A 13,476-nucleotide genomic window follows, 5' to 3' on the forward strand; every position below is an offset into this window, starting at 1 on the left:
AAAACTCTACAATGATAATCATTATCACAAGCCTGTTTCTCCAAAAGCCTAATTCTAAAAGTAGACTTTGTATGGAATCTGGTGAAAGACTTTTTGAGAGTCTAGATAAATTGGATCTCCTAGTTCCTGCTTATATGCATGTTTGTTTATTCTTTCTTGAGAAGCCTAAGGAGGTTACTCAAGCCTGCCTTCTCCTTGTAAAAGCCATAATTCCACTTCTGAGTAAGGTATGTTTGTGTAGTGTTCAGTGACCCCGCTCGATTAAAGACTCCACAATGTGCTTCTTGGGAAGCAAGAGCCACCAGTGTGCAGCTTCTAGGGTGCTCTGGTTTTAAAAACAGCCAACTCCCTAAAGAGGCAGTCTTTACCCGACGTGCACACATGTGAGATGATACCCTTCTATGCACAGGGCTGCAGTGTTCCCATGGCAGGAGAGAAGCCCTGGGTCTATGAGACGGCCCCTCTAGGAAAAAGACTAACTTGTAGAATTATGACAAGTTAGAATTCAGCCGGGAGGGGGCCAGGGCAGAGCCCAGCAGCTGGAACTACAGTACTGAATGAAGTCAGGGCGAGGGAAGTCAGGACAACAGAATATGAAAGCTAGAAGTAACTTGATGGAGAATTCTGGCCACCACCCTACCATTCTGCTATGGGGACCAGCACTGACTCTTTCCTCCCAGGCTTGTAGCCACTGTGCCCAAAGAGTGACCCAACTGAGTGGGAATTTTGATGGAAAATGAGAAAATATAAGGCATATGTTGCTGTCAAGGTGCTTGTGACAGAAGAACCATAACCTACAACTGAGAGACTTCCGAGTGCACATTCTGCCCTGGGGTGCATTTCCACCCACCTGTTCCTGGGCCATCTCTTCTGAACCCTGTGGTCAGTTACTTCCACAACACTCACTCAAGCACCATTAATAATTCATTCTGCCTTGTCCATCCAACATTCCCACCCTGGATCTGCTCAAAAACCTAGTCTCTGCTCCTGCTGGGAAAGCCCTACACTCATACTAACTGACTGCATTTCAAGGAGATGGCTTAACAGTGCTGGTGCTTAGACAGGGTTGATTTCCATTTTCATTCCTTATAGTGACAATTTTAACTCCTATCCTGACTTCTCAAGGCTCCAGCTTCACTCTAGCTCCCAATGCACCTTAACAGATGCCCTGCCTTCTTACACAATAGTGACAAATGCCCTCAGATTTACTTTCTTTCTCCCATTTCAGAAGAGGCTATCTTCATCTCTTTTAAAGATAAACCCTCCACTTTTGTTTTTATTTAATCTCCTCCCTAATCTGTCTTTTATCTTCTATCTCTACTGTCTATTAACCTCCTGCATCAAATAAATTACTTTCTTTGTATTTCCCCCAAGGCAATACCCGTCTTGCTTCCTTGACACTCATCAAAGCCAAGCATCCTGATGGAGTGGACCACACACATTCCTTGTCTCTATCTCTCCCATCCCTCAGTTTCCTATTTGTTCCTCAACTGTATCTCTCACCAACTGCTGCAACAGGTTTCTCTAAGATGGAGATATACAAGGGGGCTTCAAAACGTTCATGGAAAATGCATATTTTGAAAAGACTACATAGACTTCACAATTTTTTTGCACCAAAAGAAACTCATACTAACTTGTTATAACATGTCTGAACAGGATCTAGTCTGAGGCACTAAGAAGGGTAAGAAAATAGCCCTTATCAAAACAACATGAATTCTGCTAAAATAGAATCAAGAACAAATATCACATCTAGGCTAATGCTTGGATGGAAGAATAGTGAAATCACTGATACTTTACAAGAAGTTTATGGGGACAATGCCCCCCAAAATCAGCAGTTTATAAATGGTTAACTTTTTGAAGAACAGATGATGATGAAGATTAACGTCCACAGCTGCAGACCATCCACATCAATTTGTGAGGAAAAAAATCAATCTTTTTCATGCCCTAATTTAAGTGGACCAATGGTTAACAGTAGAAACAACAACCAAACCAATACCATAGACAACTCAATTGGTTTAGTTCTCACAATTCTGATTGAAAAATTACAGTTGAGCTGACAATGGAAATTTTAAACAAATGGGATCAAGATCCTGAAGGATTTCTTCGAAAAGGAAGAGGAAAATGAATATGTAGCAGGAGGTGAAACATGGCTTTACCACTACAATCCTGAAAACAAAGACAATCAAAACAATGGCTACCAAGGGTGGGAGTGGTCCAGTCAAAGAAAAAGCGAACAGATGAAGAGCAAAGCTCATGCAATAGTTTCTTGGGATGCTGAAGGCATTTTGCTTGATTCCTTTCCAGGGGGCTAAAGAACAATAACATCTATTTATTATGAGAGTGTTTGTAAAAAAAAAAAGCAGAGCTTTAGCAGAAAAATGATTGGGAAAGCTTCCCCAGAGAGTCCTTCTCCAACACAAAAATGCTCCTGCTCATTCCTCCCATCAAACACGGGCAACCTTGTGAGCATTTTGATGGGAAATCATTAGGCATCCACTTCAAAGTCCTGATTTGGCTCCTTCTGACTTCTTTTTGTTTTCTAATCTTAAGTCTTTAAAGGGCATCCATTTCTGTTCAGTTAATAATGTAAAAAAGAAGGCTGTGACATGTTAAATTCCCAGGAGTGTCAGTTCCTTACAGATTGACTAAATTGCTGGTATCATTGCTTATGAAAGTGTCTTGACCTTGACGGAGATTGGGTTGAGAAATAAGTTTTACATTTTTATCTTTTAATTCTATTTTTTCCATAAACTTTTTGAAGTTCCCTCATATATCATATGTCCTGGGACCATCTACCTTCCCAATATGGCACACAATATGGTTTTCCAGATGAAAGATTGCAAAGATACCTCTGTGTTGTTACATCTTCCATATACCCAGAAAGGAAACTTCAGATGGCTAAAAAGCAGTACACATATTATAATGTTATTCTTCTTCCAATAAGGTAATTTATAGCTTATAAGAACAGATTTTTTTTTTTTTTTTTATGAGACTCTAAAAAACCAGCTTTTGTTTGGGTGGGCGAAAAATGTGGCTGATAAACATTTTTATTTTCCCTGAATTGGCCCTTGTGTTAAAAAAAAAAAAAAAGAAGGTTGTTCATTCCTTCTCCAAGTTCTGTGGAAGCCAGTTGGATTCAAAGGTATTAGTGTTATAAAAAACCCTTTTAGAAAAGCACACATGAATTTAATTTATTGAGATAGGCAATTTTATGTGGAAGTTTAGTTTCTGACCTTTGTTGAAATCACAGAAAATCATGAGGCTCAATTTTGGTGTTTAAATAAATGTGCACAAGGGCATGAATGAAAATTGGGTAGGCTGACAAACCATGCAAACAAAAATGAAGCTATTTACCCAGGATGCCATGATCACTCTCAGCATCCAGGTACCTGAAGGAACCCATCCCTTTCTGGCACGAGAGTGCTGAATCACTGGACTTCAGAGCTTTCTTGTGTTATGGGCAAAGGTACTCCAAATGCACACTGTGTGAAATTTATTTTCCTGTTATATTTCATATTTCCTAAAACACGTGTAACAAAAGTAATAATACACATCCAATTCCGAAAATTGGCAACTCCAGAAAATCACAAGGAACAAATTCCTCATGAGTTGTTCAGAGACACATACTAGTTGATATCATCCCAGCCTTTGTCTAATGATATAACTATTTAAAAAAATTGAGAATATGCTAAATTGTGGTTTTATTCCCTGCTTTATTTCACTATATCTTAATAATTTCCCTAGGCTATTAAATATATTTTTTACATCATCATCATCATTAATATTTATAATATAGAGTAGCTTATTCTTTGGATATACCACAATTAATTCAACCAATATACTTTTTAAAAGACATTCAGTATTTTTTCATTTTTGAAAATCAGAACGCATGTTGGGATAAATATCTATGGGTAGACTTTTGTTCACAGCTCTGATTGGGAGAAATTCTGAAGATAAATTCCTAGATGTGAAACTGCTCAGTCAGATGATATGCACACGTTTTAGGGATTTTGTCGTGGACTGCCAGGCTGTACTCCAGAGAGTTTGCACCAGTTTGCACTCCCACCAGCACTATATGAGAGCACCTTCTTCTAGAATCTGTATCAACACTGGTGTGGCATTAAAAACAAAGCAAAACAAAAACAAAATGTGCCAATAGGACAGATTAAAAAACAGTATTGATTCTCTTAAAAAATAACCTTAAAATTAACAAATAAAACAATTTTATCGAGATAGCATTATCTCATTTTAGCAATGAGAAACTGAGACTCAAAGCAAGTAAAATAACTTAGAAACGGGACCTATACTCAGGCTCGCTTGTTGGCTCATCAGTTTAATCCAGAGTCTCCCAATTGTACGTGAGGCACACTGGTGTAATACAACTTGCTGAGCCTCTGCTTTCCTGCATCTGCTGAGGGCCTGGGGTGGCTGGAGTCTTGAGTTGGGATGCCATCACCTGGGAGTAGCCTCCTGTGGGCTTAAAAGCACCTTCAGTTTACTCCATTATGCAAATAGTCTAATATTGCATTCCCTGAAATCAAAACAACTGGATATAATATGGTGAGCAAGACAGGTGTGGTCCTTGTCCTGCGGCACTGATGCTGTAGTGGTGGTCAGTTCAGTGGGCAAAGGCAAGCATGTGTGGCACAGTAGGGAACACAGGGCAGTCAGGAGCACTTAACCTAGTGTATGCTGGGTGGTAGATAGGGCATGTTTCTAGGAAGAAGTGATGTTTAAACTGAGACCTGATGGATGGGTGAGAGATGGGTGGGAAGGATGGAGAGGGGAGTTGCAGGCAGTGGGAACAGCATACGAGAAGGCCAAAGGGAAGAAGAATGGCAAGTTTATGTTCCACATATCTGGAGTGCAGAGTGAGAGTGGGAGGTGTCCAGGGAGCACAGAAATTAGAAAGACACATACAGAGACCTCTAGGCAGATGCAGACTCAATGAAGTGCTCTAGTTTTTAAAAAGCAAAAGAAAATGATCAGATCTGCTTTTCAGAAAGATTACTCTGCCTGCCATGTGATAGTCAGAAAAGAGAGACAAGCATCTGTGTAATTCACCTCACAAGAGGGGTTTAAGTTAGGCATTTTAAAGGAGGAAGAATCGTCAGCACACCATCACATAATTTTTATCAAATGCTTCGTTGAGAGAAGCAGCCTTCAGCTAGCTTGTATCTTTAATCTGTCTTCCAGATTTCCTAAAAGGCATTGGTGGCGCACATTGGACCAGGAGAGAGCGGGCCCTCCTCGCCCACCGAACAGTTCTTTGGCCGAATGACACGAGGGTGATCATGGTTTGCACTTTGAGTTCTATTATTCTTGGCTTTACTTTGTCTCTCCTTAGTCTTCTTTTTGTGGACTATTTTGTCACATTTTACATATCTTTGCAAGTTACTTGAACTCTTGTTTGAAATAAGGCAGAGGAAAAAAGTAAAATAAAAGGGTAACTACAGGATTTTGTTTAGAATATTTGTAGACAATGAGACATCAGTTAAAAGAAAGGGAAGGACTCTTTTTGGAACTAGAAGTAGAAAGAGGACAAGCAATAATAATCATTTTGGAATAGAGACTACCTCAAATGATACGTGGGTTATTAAGTTTGATTTACCATGAAATCTTTAAGTATCATGATAATATTCAAGTTGTTGAGGTTTAGCTGTTTTAATCAAGGGACCTATCTTTTAGATAGAAAAATGTTATAAAAGAGTGTTCAGTTTCATCTCAGTTAAACAAAACTATAATTTTCTGCCTTAGTTCTCATAAAATGTGGTCAGAGTTAAATTTTAGAGACTGCAGACACTATTATGTCAAGGACTGATTTCTGATTTCTTGCTATTTTAGGTCATTACTTTATATACTCTTTCTCCTAATCGTACCATTCAGCCTGTGATTTAAAAAAATCATCTGCTCTTTTCATTCCTAGATAGGCTTTGGAAAGTATCCCAAACCTCGAGGCACACACACATAAACACGTGAGTTATTTATCTTTTCATAATTTATTCAATATTTAATTTTTTAAATTGGTCCTATTACTCCTTTTTATCATTTAAATTCCTTAGCAGTTTACTTCCGGTTCAAGTGTTACTCTGACATCTGGTTTCTAGAAGCAAGATGAGGAGGAGAAAGGCTAAGCTGGCCTCCTTGGCCTTCCCTGGGATGAGCTACCTTAGGAAAGAGGGCCCCATTGGAATTTCCAGGTAGATCCTTCACACCATGATTTTTTATTTTTATTTTTAATTTTATTTTTTATTGCATTTTAGGTTTTGGGGTACATGTGAAGAACATGCAAGATAGTTGCATAGGTACATACATGGCAGTGTGATTTGCTGCCTTCCTCCTCTTCACCTATATCCGGCATTTCTCCCCATGCTATCTCTTCCCAACTCCCCACCCCCCACTGTCCCTCCCCTATTTCCCCCCAACAGACACCAGTGTGTAGTGCTCCCCTCCCTGTGTCCATGTGTTCTCACCATGATTTTAAGTGTGGCTCCTGGACCATCAGCGTCACCTGGGAACTTGTTAGTAATTCCTGTAGTCTGGAAGCTCTCTGAGATTTGATAACTACTATACCAATACCAATGTGATGCTGGTCCGCATCTGGTCAAGATACATATGCTGAGCCAACATAAGCTGTTCAACTCCAGTGCTGACTGTGGCTGGCCTGGATAGGTCACCTACTTTCAGTTGTCTTTCATTACATCCCTCTTGACATGTTCTAGTGGAAGAACTGAGGGCTGTGAACTAGCTCTGTTATCAATTAGCAGAGGAACTTTGGATATATCCTTAGACTTCTGACCTGTCTGCACTATCTGCTTTGTTTTAATTTAATCATACAGCTACAAGTATTTTGATCATTAAAAGCACTTAAAGGGCAAGATGAAGCAAGTGTGGCAGAAATCTTGAAAATCGTTGTTTCTAGACCATGAGTATGTTGAGGGTCCACTGTACTCTCTCTACTATTCCCTCTGTTGGGATATTTTCATAAGAAATATGTTTTTAAAATATGTTAATGCTCTTTATTATTAGTGTTATATTCTGGTTTCCTGATGGAAGCATAACTAAGCATGCTGAGTACGATCAGGTGGTCTGCATTCTAGTTCTGACCCTGATGTTAACTAGTTATTTAAAAGTGGGCAACTTATTTAACCTCCCTGGTCCTCGGTTTCCTCAACTGAAAGGGTGCATTAGGGCTCTTTCAGTGGCAAGACTGAAACTCAAGTCAAACTTGCTTAGGTAAAAAGCTTCAATAAAAAAAGACAATAGGGAAAGCAGGTTTTTGACCTGCTTAGCTGTATGATCTTGAGCAATTATTTAATCTGTTGGCCTTAGATTCTTCATCTGTAAGATGTGAGATACTTTACAGAGTTGTCGTTTAAGAATTAAATACAATGATGTAAATAAAGCACTTAAAATGTGCTTGTTAAATGAGCGCATAGTGTTGATTTGTTCTTTCATTCATTCATTAATTAAAATTTCTCATTGTCTAGACAGCCACTATGCTAAGTGTGGCTGTACAACAGTGAACAAAACAGGAGATTTTAGTCTAGAAAGGAAGACAGACCTTAAACAAATACACGCAAGTACTATGAACTCTGCAATCGCAAAATCAGCTACAAGAAAGAACAGATGAAATAAGACAGAATAATTTAAATAGGAAAGACCCATTTAAATGGAGCTGAAGGGAGGGGCTGATAAACTTGCCATAAGTTATTTCCCCTGATTTATTTTTTCAGGCTTATAAAGACTTATGAATATACCACTATTTTTATTTTCAATTTTAATTTTACTTAGAATTTAATTTTATTATACCAAATTACAAAAAGTAAACTAGCACTGGGAAAAACTAGATTGATCACATACAAAACATTTTTTAAAAATGTTAGTGCTCTGCATCTCTGCAATAGTAGCTGTAATGCACTTTTATTAAGAACAGAGGAATTAACATCTCTGTGAGTGACTCTTGCTGGATTGAATTTATATAGGAACAATCCAAAATAGAGTGGAACAGGGTGTGATAATATTACAAAAAAGTTCTAATTTTCAACAACACAGAATAAATGTATAAGTAAGAAAAACAGCATTATTTGATGGGGGTGGGCAGAAAAAGACAGTAATTTTCCTGAACAAAAAAATTCTTTTATATTCATTCGCTCATGCATGCAAATAGGTTGATGGTTCATGCTGAGGGTTGAATGATGATTTATTTCAAAACTCATATACAAAACTGAATTACATTTTAAATTAAGATGTCTTTCTACTGAGCATCACTCCTTGGGATTTTTCTACCTCTGCCTTTCCTGCCCAAGGCTACTGTAGAAAAGAAACTGATTGACTCAGAGAGAAGGAAAACTGGTCCACGCATTTCTATGAATTATTTTTTTCTCCTTTTAAATATAACATTGTTTTGTTTACTAAATAGTCCTTACATAGCTCTATGAAAGTATAATTTTCCACAGAAATTAAGAACAAAGAAGAGAGATACAACTTTAATTTGGTGCCTATTTATCGCACTTAATAAATGTAATTTAAATTACCTGACTTTTAAATAACTTCCTGGAAAAATGTGGCCTTTCTGTTAAGTAATGTCTCAGAGAAGCCTATGAAATGTTAAGTCAAGAAAGTTTATATTTTGAGCAGCTCTGCAGGCAATTAGTTTAGACAAAAATTAATTTGATACTTCTTGGTCCTTCTTCCAGAATAAATGATTTTGAAATTACGAAATAAAATATCCTTTCTTCAAAAACAAAAGAAAATGGAAAACCTTAATCAAACCAAGACAATTTAACTTTAATTTCCTGGATATATCCCACATTGGAGCTTGGAAATGAGTTTTTAGAGGAAGTCTCTACAGAAAACTGTTTTGAAAATGTCTCCCCAGAATCTTATTTAGGAGTTTTCTATTTCTGAACATGTCTCAAGTTATAGATACTGTAGAGTGGCAGACGACTGATGTAAATTCAGAACTTAAGGAAATTGTGAAGAAAATGAGAAAACAAAACCTATTTTGAAAGAAAATTAAGTTTTAAACGTTTAAAAGAAACACGAGGAACAGAAGAAGAAAATATATTTGGCATAATTATATTCAGAACATGGAGACTATGGTTTCACACACACAGACAACTTTTTTTCCTTTCCTTATTATTTTTTTTAATAAATGGGGTCCCATCTCTAAAAACTGCTCAAACTCTTGGCGTCAAGTGGTTCTCCCACCTCAGCCTCCTGAGTAGCTGCAATTATAGGCATGCAACATGATGTTTGGCTCAGTGACTGTGGTATATATTAATACATTTTTTTCAAGAAAGAAAACAAACCAGATCGAAGCTGAATGAGTTCTGAAAACTGACTGAAATAATCTTATTAATCTAGAAGGAAGAGAAGAAAGATTGCCTGTAAAAACAAAAAAACAAAAAACCAAAATGAATCTTCCCCTTTTTTGACCACTGAGATTCAGCCTGATAATTCAGAGGGGAGCACATGGCGACCCCTGAATTATGCTACATCAATTCAGCTTAAATGAAGGGTAATTTTTCCTTTTTCTTTAAAATTTTTGACACAAAAGTCTCACTCTTGACCCCAGGCTGGAGTGCAATGGCATGATCTTAGCTCACTGCAACCTCTGCTTCCAGGGTTCAAACGATTCTCCTGCCTCTGCCTCCAGAGTAGCTGGGATTATAGGTGTGTGCCACCATGTCCAGCTAGTTTTTGTATTTTTAGTAGAGATGGGGTTTCACCATGTTGGCCAGGCTGGTCTCAAACTCCTGACCTCAGGTGATCCGCTCGCTTCAGCCTCCCAAAGCACTGGGATTGCAGGTGTGAGCCACCGTACCTGGCTTCCTTTAAGTGATAGAGTCAGAATTTTTTTTTTTTTCTGAGACAGGGTTTTGCTCTTGTTGCCCAGGCTGTAGTGCAATGGCGTGATCTCGGTTCACTGCTACCTCTGCCTCACTTAAAGGTAATTTGTACAAAGACGCTGGAATTTTCAAGAAGTGATTCCTACTGTCCCAAGCCATGGCGTTTCCAGCATAGTAGTCCAATCTCTTAGTCTGGTTTTTCAATTCCTTGAGGGCAGGGACCACCTACTGAATCCCTCTATTACTCTTGGCTCCTGTAACACCCAATGCCTGCCACATGAGAGACACATACTTTTCCTTTCTCCTGATTGAGCCATATAGTTGAATTCTCTGATCTGCCCCCTTACTTTTAATTTATAGGACTCTATTAAAAAAATAAAAGGCTTTGTTCACCTACACAAAATAGGGTCGATGAATTTTAAAGAGTCTTTGAAAAGCTTTAATAAAACACAACTTAAAAAGAATGAAGCTGGGAAATAAAACTACCCATCTCTGCTGCTTTGGAGACTGGCAGCTGCATGCACGTGCAGCTACCCAGAGACATAGGCGCTGACCTCTGACTCCTTCTCCTTACCTGCCCCTCAGGACCAGGACCTTTGGCCAGGGAGACTGTGTTTACAAACACAGACATCTACAGGGATCAGGCTGGCACAGCAGGACAAACAAAAAATGCCTCTTCAGGATTTGGTCTGTTGGCCATTATTTTGCCATCTCTGATCTGTTCTGTGAAGGTGTCTAATTAACTGTGAATCTAGCCCCTCTGCCCTAGAATTGACCCCTTTGCCCCCTGAAATACTTCTCTCCATCTTTTGTATGGCCAGCCCTTACTCATCGTGTAAGACTCAGATGAGACATCAAAAAACTCCTCCAAGAACGTTTTCTCTCTCCCTTCTCGCCTTCCTCAGTCTCTCCCCATGGCTGGTCTCCACATCTGCCCTCAGGCTCTCACAGCACTTGTTAAGTCTTATGGTAGCATGAGCTGCTGCCATGCCTGCCCATCCCATCAGGCTGTATTTTTTTAGTGCAGTGACTCTGCACTATTCATCTTTATATTCTCTGTACTTAAGAATGATGCCCAAATGAACCTTTACCAACCATGCAAAAAGAGAGAACACTATCCTAAGACTTCCACTCACGTAACACCAACCAATGAAAACAGCATTTGATTGTGTCCCATCTTCTCACATCATCTTTAGTGAAAAGAGAAGAATCAAAGTGAAGGGACATTAGGCAAAATGATCCTAGATTATTAGTAAAAGATATTTGCTCCTAAAACATATGTTTTAATTGGCTACAAGTGATGGACTAAGTTACTATAACAGTTGACTCTTCATATTCATGTTTACTAGAGTATCTGGGTATTTTCTGGTTATAAAAAGGGAGATGAGAACAGGAGAATCCTTCATCCCTAGGACTACTGTCACAGCTCACAATGCTTCAAAATAGTCATAGATGCTTCTTTTTTTCTCACGATGAGAGAAAGGAGTATAACCTTCAGAAAATCCAAGTAGCATTCCTCTTGTTCAATTACTGTAATGACTAAATGACAATATGTACAAAAAGTTTTTGTGAACTCTTCATACCATGGTCCATAATAGAGAGGTGTTTTTTAAGAATCAAGTTCTCTACATTAACACTACTATTATTAGGTTGAGGCCAAATTTGTTCTTCCTGCCACTTCAAATCACTGGTTAACACTAAAAAAAGAAATTTCTATACTTATAAAATGTTTATGTTCTTATTACATTAGCAATATATACACACCAAGAGACTAATCATAACAATCCTTAGAAACTCTGCAGAGCTTTAGCCTGGCTGGGTACCCGTCTACTAGACTAGTATGCCTGGATGATGAATAATATTCACAGCTCCCCTGCAGCTCACAAAATGTTTACATTTGCTTAAGTGCTTACTGGTAAAACCCTCAGTAAATTTGAAAAATGTCTCCTGTAAATCCCCATAATACTTAAGCTAAACCCTGTTCTTTAAGTTAATAATGCCAACTAAACAATCCATTCATTTCATTTCTAAAACTCCATCTTCATCATTCATTTCAAAACCAGGTATTGACTGACCCTGATTCCAAGTGTTTTAATTTATCCTCTCTGAATAACCTTTGGCTCTGCTCTTATCGTGCAATCTCTCCTGCTTACAGCCCACACCTAAAGCTTACATGTTATGGATCACTCTCATCTGATCCATTAAGTTGGAAAAACTAATGCTGACATGTATTATTTCCCTGTCAGCGTCACCAAGCTGGAAAATAGATAATTCAAAAGAGACATAATCAAAATACAGATGTCTTTGAAAATAACAAGAAAGGCCCAGTCCAGGCCTCGCCTGCAGGAAGCTTTCACTGTCCACTCTGTCCTTTTTCTTTGTCTGACTTTCTGGAGAACTTCTTCTTTGTACCGATCTATTCATTTCATTCAACACATATTTATGAGCTGCCTTGTGCTGTCTGTTAAGCATTTTATGCATGTGGCTAGCGTTTTCACAAGATTATACAGCTTTGAGCATTATAAAAACAAAACTCACAGTGCTCGTACATTACAGGTGATCAATACATTTTTGATGAATTGAAGAAAAGAATTATTTGATTCTAAAATATTTAAAAGTAACAGTAGGCCCTGACAGTCTTAAGAAAGATTAAATTAGGGTAGACCAGCAAAAAAGATATCACACACACAAAAAAAAATGCCTAAGATACCTGAAAATGTAAGTCTGAAGGACCTCAAGTTTGATAAAAGATGGCAGATTAAAGGTGTCTATATCTCTCTGTCTTCTCTGAAAACAAGAACACAAACAGAAACTCAAATTTTAATAGAACTAGGAAACATACCTCTGACGCAAAATATAAGACTTGGTAAATGTTAAGAATCTCTTCCGCTTTAATTATAACACACAGAAAGAATTTGACATAACGTGTGTGTGTGTTGTAAGTTGGGTAGGTGGATTATGGCTAGAAAGTTACAAAAGCAGAATCATAGCTTGAGATATACATCTGGCCAAGTGCCCCATAATGTCCTGTGGGAGCTGCCCTGGATCCTTCCCTTTGCCTTAGGTACTTCTGTCCTCCCATTCCCATCCCTAATGCTTAATTGTCCTCACAGCCCTTTCCTTTGCCCCAAGGAAATGGACCAGGGATGAACTATCGGGCCCATGCTAGAGCAATCAAATTTTCTCTCATAAAGATTTGGAATTGAGACAGGGAACTCAGCTGGAGGACCTGGGGGCTAAGGCTGAAGTTGCCATTTTGGTATAAGTCCATTTAAGTAAGAGTGATTGGAAGGGCCCACATGCAGAGAGAAAGACGCAGTGAAAGTACAGAGAAAAGCCAGGTGCGGTGGCTCATGCCTATAATCCCAGCACTTTGGGAGGCCGAGGTGGGCAGATCACAAGGTCAAGAGATCGAGACCATCCTGGCCAACATGGTGAAATCCTGTCTCTACTAAAAATACAAAAATTAGCTGGGCGGGGTGGCATGCACCTGTGGTCCCAGCTACTCAGGAGGCTGAGGCAGTAGAATTGCTTGAACCCAGAAGGCAGAGATTGCAGTGAGCCAAAATTTTGCCACTGCACTCCAGCCTGACGACAGAACGAGACTCCATCTCAAAAAAAA

General features: G+C 38.7%; 1 protein-coding gene across 1 annotated transcript in view; it reads right to left on the reverse strand.

Moving 5' to 3' along the window:
- Nucleotides 1-13,476, reverse strand: part of LOC108306453 (protoheme IX farnesyltransferase, mitochondrial) — a 127,846-nt gene that overhangs the window by 17,223 nt on the left and 97,147 nt on the right. The window lies entirely within an intron of this gene.

Source organism: Cebus imitator, unplaced genomic scaffold (assembly GCF_001604975.1).
Source record: "Cebus imitator isolate Cc_AM_T3 unplaced genomic scaffold, Cebus_imitator-1.0 Scaffold72, whole genome shotgun sequence".
Taxonomy (NCBI): Eukaryota; Metazoa; Chordata; class Mammalia; order Primates; family Cebidae; genus Cebus; species Cebus imitator.